Source organism: Artibeus jamaicensis, unplaced genomic scaffold, assembly GCF_021234435.1.
Source record: "Artibeus jamaicensis isolate MK-2021 breed Jamaican fruit bat unplaced genomic scaffold, CSHL_Jam_final contig_233, whole genome shotgun sequence".
In the NCBI taxonomy this organism is placed as follows: domain Eukaryota; kingdom Metazoa; phylum Chordata; class Mammalia; order Chiroptera; family Phyllostomidae; genus Artibeus; species Artibeus jamaicensis.
The window spans coordinates 15430402-15440194 of NW_026521486.1; the positions used below are offsets into that span (position 1 = coordinate 15430402).

At 38.8% G+C, this 9793-nt stretch overlaps 1 non-coding gene across 1 annotated transcript; it reads left to right on the forward strand.

Annotated features, from left to right (window-relative positions):
* The first annotated feature begins 8520 nt into the window (after positions 1 to 8520).
* On the forward strand, positions 8521 to 8684 carry LOC119060612 (U1 spliceosomal RNA). The gene has a single exon (XR_005084613.2). It is a non-coding gene; the product is annotated as a U1 spliceosomal RNA (small nuclear RNA).
* The last annotated feature ends 1109 nt before the right edge of the window (positions 8685 to 9793 follow it).

Genomic DNA, 9793 nt, shown 5'->3' on the forward strand with positions numbered 1-9793 from the left:
GTTGACAGCAGAGTGGTGGGAAGGGTTGTGAAATGTCACTGGAGCTCGAGGTCTTAGGTGTGGACAGGATCTGGGGTCCAAAACGACCCCCCTTACTGGAATGGTGTTTGCCTTCATTGTGAAAGGACAGCCGCAGTTCTCACCAGAAGAGTCGTCATATTCATGGAGCACCTGTGCCTTCTTTTTAAAGTTCAAGGAGACTTAGAACTGAGTATAGAAAACTTTCAGAGAATCAAAGCCATGGAATTAATGTTTTCATATTAATAGTTGGCATTTGTACTGAGCTACTCAGAAGACAGTCTCATGATGCTAATTTAAAAGGTGTAATTGAGTAGTTGATTTAGATTTGTAGTTTTGAGTTGAAATCTCAACTTAAAAACCACAGTTTATAGGCAACATTCACATAGCTCAGAGAATTTAATTTTATGCATGTACACACAAGAGCTATTTAAATATTTTAAATCTAATTCATAAAATAAAAACCAAACATATAAGTTTATAAAATCTGGCCTATTAGAGTGATGTTCTTTTCAAAAGCTAGAACATCACCTTGAAAAATGCTTAGCAATATATTCAAAAGCTGAATGTGACCCAGCAATTTTACTCTTAGATATGTATCCAACATAAGTGCATTCTTGTGCACAATAAGATAAATAACAGCAACATTTCTGACATCAAAAAAACAAATAATCCAAATTTCTCATCAACACTATCACGGATAAATTGTGGTATATTCACACAAAGAAATATCAGCTAGTAAAGAGAATAAATGAAATGGATAAATCTCAGAGACCTGATGCTAAACAAAAGTTGCTAGACACAGACAGAATACATAGTGTGCTTCCATTATGAAGAACAAAATAGGCAAAGCTAACCTATGTAGTTTAAGAGTCATGATATTCTGATTCTCAACTAAGATGCTGCTTATGCCAATGTACCATGTGAAAATTAATTGAACAGTTATAGTATACGTACTTTTCTATATTATACTTCAATAACAATTTGTAATTGGAAACAAAAATACTGTAACTATGGAAAAATCAGCTTTCAGAATATATGATTTACTTCAAAATAATGCAAGAAACAAGTAACTTGGTAGAATGTAATTCAAACAAGATTAGCTATGAGTTGATAGTTTTTGAACTTAGGGGATAGATTCTAATACCTGTAGAATAAAGACTCATTGAAATATTTTTATGTTGAAAAATTTTGGTAATAAAAATGCAAAAACAAAAGAAAAATTTCTTATGTATCTCATGCTAATTACAACCAAAAAGAGGCTGTCCTGAGAAAATAAAACGCCTTTCCCCCCTTTCTCCTAATGTGAAATCTTTAAAAAAGAATAATTTAAAGTCACTTTACCCAATATTATAAAATAATGAGTTAATCAAAATGATCTGATAATTTTTTAAATGGCATGTACCAATATTTTTAATGTAAACTCTGTAAATGTGTTTCAGTCATCAATATTTGGATGTAAGACCAAGGCTTTTTCCTTATTAAATGTGCTGATTAGAGATTCTTATCATTATTACATAAATGACATAAAACATCCAATATTTGTGTCTCAAAAGCAGAGCCAAAACTTGTAGTCATTTAGAACCAGAGACATGGAAATAAAGAACAAACCAACCGTTGTCAGAGGGGCAGGGGGAGGGGAAAAACTCGGGGAAAGAAGGGGAAGGGTCAAGTCAAGGAACATGAGTAGAGGACTTGTGGGCACACGGACAATGGGGTGGGGACTGACTGGGGGTGGGGCAAGGGAGAACAAAGGGGAAAATGGCGGGGCAGCTGTAACTGAACAACAATAATAAAAACAGTGTAAAAAAGGAAGAAAACTATTAAATATAAAAATTCTGTTTGATTTGGGAAAAAAATTAAAATGTGCCTAGAATTCTTCTAAATTTGTACCATTTTCTGTGTCTTTACAGTTTGTTTCACCGCACTTACTTTGACTTTTGCAATTTTTAATTAGTTTATGCATTTAACCTCGTGTTTATAGAAACAAGTCTCCACATTCAAGTTTCATCTGTTTACTTAATATTTAATTAAATTTCAATTACAAAGTCTCACTGGCATAAACAGGTTTGGGAGCAAACAATACCCTTGCTAAGGCTATAATTCAACTGGTGGGAGAAGTAAGCCTGTGTACTTAAGCGTATTCCAGGGTGTGGCAGTCAGCATGTTTTTTTAGAGGGAGCAGAGAGGTGGTGAATTTTGCCAGTTAAGTGGAGGTAGATAAAGAGAGTTAAGGCAGTAATATCTATTATTTCTTGACTACTAAGCCTGAATCGAGCACTATGCTGAACACTTTGCATGCATTATTCCACTTAATCCTTACTTCTGTATACAGTTTTTCATTTAATTCTTATAATAACCCTGAACATTTTCATCACCACTTCACAGATGAGTAAAATGAGTTTCAGATAAATTGAGTATTTTTTCAAGTGTATAAATATTTAGGAAATAGAAGAGTCAGATTTAGAACCCAAGTGGTGTACCTCCAATGCCCACCCTTATCTCCTATGGTGCACTGTTTCTATGTTCAATCAGCCATGGAAATCTGGGAAGGAAGTCCTTTTCCCATTACCTAAACTAGCAGGGCTGCATTTGACTAAAAATATTCTTCATTTGAACATTTCACAGGTTCAGGTCATTATTAAGTCCAACTGAATGGGGGATAGGGCAAGATATTGGAGGAAGCCAACTGTGCAGCTTTATATTTTCTTAGGAAACTGACTCTGAAAAAAGAAAAAGGCCTTGGCAAGCATGAGATCATAAATAGTAGCCATGAAGCACCGTCATCAAGGAAAGTTTGCTTTCCTGAAATAATTTCTGTGGTTATCCTTGGACTTTTTACATAAATCAGATTGTCTTCCATTCCCAACTGTCTTGGTTACATCATTAGCACAACCCATTTGCCCCCTTCTGAGGAAGGGCAAAAAAACCCCTTCAAAATCTAACCAGATCCTTGTAAGTTGCTCTGGGAACATGAAATGGAAATTTTCTTTCAGGTGTAGGCAGGTGGTTGGCTACACATCAGCATCTCTAGGGCACTTGGAAAAAATACCCACAGTGGGGGCTTTCACTGCTTTGCTCAAGCCCACATTTAGATTAATTAGGATGGGTGGCACAGGGCTCCAGCATTAGCACTTTTTAAATTAATAGTCCCCCAGGTGATTAAAATGTGCCAGGGTTGTAACCATGGATCTCAACTGTCGGACTTTTAATGACTGAATGGAGGTTACTCATTGGGTCAAAGAAAAAATTCTTACACATGTAGCTCACACACTATACTACAATGGAGGTATTATTTTTTCTTTCTTTTTTTTTCAATTGAAATATATTTGACATTAAACGTTGTGTGAATTTAAGGTGTACAACATGTTGAATTGATACACAGTAATATTTACATATTGTAGTATGATTGCCATTGTGGCAATAATTAGCATTTCTATCATGTCACAGAATTATTATTTATTTTTAGTCATTAGAATAATTAAGATCTAGTCTCTTAGAAAGTTTGATGATTATAATACAGCTTTGTTTTCTATATTCACTATTCTGTGCATTAGACCCCTAGGGCTTATTTGCTAAGCATTGTAAGTCTGTGTGGTTAACATCTTTCTGCCCCCCTACCTCCCTATCACTGGTAACCACCATTTTACTCTCTGTTTTTACACATTTGCATTTTTAGATTTCACATATAAGTGATATCATACAATGTCTGTCTTTCTCTGTCTGGCTTATCTCAAGAAATAGAAGGACATCTTTTGTTTTTAACAACATGGATGGACCTTGAGGATGATGTGCTAAGGGAAGGCATTTCTGAAAGACTGCTGTAACTCACTATTATTTATAAATTTGAAAAGCCCTATTCTTTCATTTGTGGCTGCTCATGACACTTCAGCTTCTTTGTACATAGCTAGTGCTCTAATAATTGTCACTAAATACACCAAGATACCTTATATAAAAGCAATCCTGGTCAATAGCTGAGGACTTCCGGTCAAGAGGGTGATGTAGGCAGACATGGCTCACCTCTTCCCATAACCACATCAAAATTACAACTAAAATATAGAAGAACCATCACTCAGCAATGTCAGAAGTCGAGCTGAATGAAAGTCTGACAACTACAAAATCCAGTTGAACGTAAATCTGACAACCGTGGAACTAAAAAATCCACATGCATCCAGACTGGTAGGAGGGGCGCAGACGTGGAACAAGCTTGGTACCACCCCCACACGTGGTGGATAAAGATTCAGGACGGATGTCTCAGGAGTGACCAGGCCCAGCCCTCAGCCAGGCCCCCCAGTCCAGGGTTCCAGTGCCAGGAAAATAAATCCTTACAACTTCTGTATGCAAAAACCAGTGGGGATTGAGTCAGTAGAAGAAACTGCTAGATCTCCAAACGGTTCCTCTTCAAAAACCCACACACAGACTTACCTTCTCAGACTCACTCCCTCTGAGCTCCAGCAGTGGGGCAGCAGCTTTCAAGGCATCGGTGGTATACAGGGAAAAACAGAAGTGTTGGCATCAAGGCAAACAGAGCCATTGTTCCTTTGTTAAACCCTCCCCTCACAGAGCTGATAAACTGGTGCCATATCTGAGACTCCATCAACTTGGCTAACACTGTTTGACCTGCCTTGGAGATCCCCAGATACTCTGCCCCACCCAATTTACAGGCCCACCCAAACTGTTTTTCCATAAGAATGGCTGGTCTACGGTTTAGGAGCCATAAGAATGGTCTCCTAAATCCTATCAAACAAGGAACAGCTGGCTTCAGTGAGCCCTAGAGGCAGCCAGATTAGAGTCACAGCTTGGCTTCACCTGGGAATCGCCAAGCCCAACACAAGTAACAGCCATCTCAGATTACTTTTAGGGCTCAGGCAGGGTGCCCCGGGCAAAACACAGGTGGGGGCTGACCTCGGTCTGCACCACCTGGGAAATCCTGAGGCCAGTGCACCCAGTAGATAGCTACGGACCATGTCAGAGCACCACCACCCTGCATAGCTCATCCTCTATGCAGGGTGGATATTAGTGGTCAGTGGTCTAAGCCAATCCTTGCAACTAACTAGACTGGGTAAATCCCTCCCATTAATCTACCAAAAGCAACCAAGTCCTAACTATAAGAGGAGGGGGAACTCAGCCCACACAAAGGGTGTACTTCGAGTACCCAGCTTGGGAGACAGCAGAGGCTATGCCACTGGACCCTACAGGACAACTACTACTTTGGGCCACACTACCAAGACACAGAGTCAAAGCAGTTCTACCGAATAAATAGAAACAAATACAGGGAGGTCACCAAAACAAGGAGACAAAGAAACATGGCCCAAATGAAAGAGTATATCAAAACTTCAGAAAAAGGGCTAAATGAAATGGAGATAAGCAACCCACCAGATGCAGAGTTTAAAACAGTGATTATAAGGATGCTCCAGGAACTTAATGAGGACCTCAGCAGCATAGAAAAAGATCTAGTCAGGAATGAAGGATAAGCTAATTGAAATAAAGAACAACTTACAGGGAAATGACAGCAGAGTGGATGAAGCCAAGAATCAAATCAATGATTTGGAACATAAGGAAGCAAAAAACAATCAGTCAGAACAAGAAGGTGAAAAGAGAATTCAAAAAAATGAGGATAGTATAAACAGTCTCTGGGACAACTTCAAGCATTCCAATATTTGCATCATAGGGGCTCTAGAAGGAGAAGAGGAAAAAAAGCAAGAAATTAGAAATCTAACTGAAAAAATAGTGGAAGAAAACTTCTCTAATAAACTGCAAGTCCAGGAAACACAGAGAGTCCCAATTATAATGGATGCAAAGAGGCCCACTCCAGGACACTTCATAATTAAAAGGCCAAAGTTAAAGATAAAGAGAGAGTCTTAAAAGCAGCAAGAGAAAAGTAGTTACCAGATGGTTGGCAGATGAGAGGGGGAGTGGGGGCTGGGTGAAGAAGTGAGGGGATTAAGAAGTACAAATAGGTAGTTACAGAATAGCCATGGGGATGTAAAGTACAGTATAGGAAATAGAGTAGCCAAAAAACGTATATGCATGACCCATTGATATGAACAATTGTGGGGGGATTTCTGAGGGAATAGGGGATGCCAGGTGGAGGGGGAAAATCAGGACAACTATAATAGCATAACTAATAAAATATAATTTTTTTAAAAAGGAATCCTGTAGCAAACAATTTCATAATTATTTTTATATTTTTGCTTTTTCTTTTCTTTATGATTACTTATTTATTATTATCTTCAGCCAAGGATATGCTTATTGATTTTATTCATTTATTTTTTTAGATGTTTTTTAATTTATTCATTTCTAGAGAGAGGGGGAGGGAGGAAAAAAGAGAGGGAGAGAGACATTGATGTGTGAGAGAAACATCGATTGGTTGCCTCTCACAGGCCCCCATCTGGGGGCCTGGACTACAACCCAGGCATGTGCCTTCACTGGGAATCGAACCAGAGACATTTTGTTTCGCAGGTCAGTGCTCAACCCACTGAGCCACACCAGCCAAGGCAGCTTATTGATTTTAGAGAGAAGGGAAGGGAGGGAGAAAGAGGGAGAGAAGCATCAATGTGAGAGAGAAACATTGATTGGTTGCTTCTTGTACAAACCCTGACCTGGAACTGAAAGTTTAGGTTTGTGGGATGATCCAAATTAACTGAGCGCTCTGGCCAGGGTTGTGATATTTTTTAAGAGCCTAATATTGAGCTGGGTACAAAGGGTTATATTCCGTTCATAAGTCACATTAAAAATACCGTTTTCTTCCCCATTTCCAAAGTTAGTGTTTACTTTTTTAAAATCTCAAGTTAGGCTAAGATAGAGGTTTGGTGCTGTGTCAGACTTAGAAGATGGGACAAGAAAATTTAAAAACACGATGCTGTAGCTTAAAAAGAGGAACACGTGTTCACATGAATATGCAAATAGTTTTCATAAATATGCAACTATAAAGCAAATAGTAATTCTACACTGCATAATTTTGTAGTTCAAAATTCACCTTTTAGCCCCCCCCCACACACACACACAATATCAACATCACACTCTGGGAAGATGGGTCAACCTCATCATGTGCTTGGCTAACTTAGAGCAAAATAAAGACATTTTTTGTATTTTACTGGTCCACATCACCTAATTTCTTATAAAATATTTTGTTAGAAAAGACCCTAACTTTACATTCTCTCTCTGGGTTTGAAAGGAAAAGGGTAAGAAGGGAGGAGGAAAATCTGGGTGTTTTTAAAGGACTACCCCTTTGCAGGCTACACGATAATAAGCAAACCCTGTGCATCACGTATAAAAACCATCCCCAGAGGGTCCAAAGTGGAATTTGCACAGTGCTATACCGAGCAATTGGTCAAACGTATCATAAATTGTTATTTTTAACTTTCTTACCAACACCAAAAGCTCATCTTTTCTTCACTCATCTGAGAAAAATCCCATGTGCTTGAATTGTTCTTTAAGAGAGACATATAGAAATGGCACATTTCTAGAAAAGGCAGATCAGGAATTTCCAGTTTGTTCCCATATTTCTCTTGGAGGTTTATTCATGGCAATACTAATTTTTTTAGAGGGGGGAAAAACCCCAAACATTTACTCACTTTAATCAAAACTTTATTAAGAAAAGTAAAATATTATACTCTCACACTGAGCTTTTCTGATACATTTGTGTAAAAGAAAACTGACACCTCCACAGAACAAAATGACATGTCATCACATTTTTAAAAATCGCCGTTTACTGTTCCTTCTTTCCCCCTTGGCCCTTTTAAACACGTGTATTTATAGGGTGGATGAAATGGATACTTTGTATATATTTATCCCATCAACTCTACATACTTAAGGAGATTTATAGAGTCATTTTCTCAAGCATAATTGACTGGAATGGCTCTCAGCATGACCCCTCAGTGTCCCCGCAGCTGTGTTTCCCACTATGAAGGGACAAAATCCACATGAGTCTGGTACTTTTGGAGAGAAGAGTCAATTCCACAGATTTAGAAAAAGTCTTCCCTTCCAGCATTTCCCAGTTTCTAAAGACGTAGAAATAGAGACACTGGTTGAGAGGCCCTCTTATGGGGGAAGATTCCTCATCCCAAAATAAACTCTTCCTGCTCAAGTTAGAGCCTCTGGCTTAAAGTCTCAGCGTCCTGGAACCAGAACAATACAAACACGGGGTGAGCGCAAGAGACAGGAGCATTTGTACATGATGTGATCATCGCTTTGTTAGTGAGGGCTCAGTGACTCGCTGGGAATGCACTGGGGCTAGGGGGCACTTTAGTCAATACAAAGGAAGATGAGGTGCCACCTACTGGTGAAGACTCTGAAAAGAAGTCATAACTTGCCGTTTTTCCAGCTGAACTTGGTGGTTTTTCAGACAGTGTGGTCTGCAGGAGGTGGTTTTGGAGGTGACACCAATCTGCATCCTGTGGTCATAGTAAGTTAGAAATGCCGTCTAACCCATTACCCAGACTGAGTGGGAAACCTACATTTTCATTCCTAAAAATTGACTACAGAAATCCATGCACAACTATTCTTAGCTGGCAGGGGAGATGGCCGTGATCACGAAGGTGGTTTTCCCAGGGCGAGGCTTATCCACCGCACTCCAGATGTGCTGACCCCTGCGATGTCCCCAAATGTGGGAAACTCGACTCCACAATTTGTGGTAGAGGTAACTGCATTCATGCTCTCCCCTGAAAAAAAATCATGCACAAGATAGTAAAGGTTACATAAAAGGGCATTTACTGTGGCACTGTTGGTAATTACTAAGGAATTGAGCCACGTGTCCACTAAGGGGAGTCTGATTGTATGTATGTTTTAGTGTATGTGTTGGCTACACAATGAAATGGCACATACAAAGATGCTCGTTGCCAGCAAACAGAAAGTAGGCTTATCCATATTGACATGAGCAATATGGTTGCAATATATCAGGGGGTAAAAGCAACTTGCAGAACAGTATTATAATAAGATCCTGTTTTGTTAATAATAATAATGATGATGATGATAATAATAATATGGAGGTTTATTTGTTAAAGTATTTTTATAGCATGTACCATTTGTAACCATGATAAAAGAAAAACAACCCAAGTGATTTTTTAAAGAAAATTTAAAAGTGTTAGCTATGTAATATCGGGTTGGCCAAAAAGTTTGTTTAGTTTTTCCGTAGGATGGCTCTAGTAGTGCTTAGTTGCCTTTAACTTCATTCAAAACAATTTTGTTAGATTGTATCGTGACAGCTCTCATATCAGCGTGCATTTAAAAAGAAACCATCAAGCTCTGACTGTTGCGGCTCAGTAGGCTGAGCGTCATCTGCAAACCAAAAAGTTATTGGTTCGATTCCCATCAGGGCACATTCCTGGACTGCAGTCCAGGTCCCTGGCTGGGGGCATGCGAGAGGCAGCCAATCGATGTTTCTCTCACACATTGATGTTTCTCTCCCTTTCTCTCTCCCATCACCTACCTCTCTCTAAAAATAAATAAATAAAACCTTTATAAAAAAACAAAATTAGTGAATTTTTATGTAGTCATTTTAATATTGAGGGTAGAAGAAAACAAGCAACATTTTTGGTGTATTATGTTTTATTACTTCAAGAAAGGTAAAAATGCAAATGAAAGTCAAAAAAAGATTTTTGCTGTGTATGTAGAAGGTGCTGTGACTGAGTGAATGTGTCAAAAGTGATTTTCGACATTTCTTAGTACTATTGACATTTTGGCCAAATAATTCTTAGCTGTGGGGCCGTCTTATGCATCTGAAGATGTTTGGCAGTGCCCCTGGCCTCTTCCTACCAGAAGCCAAAAGCGGGAG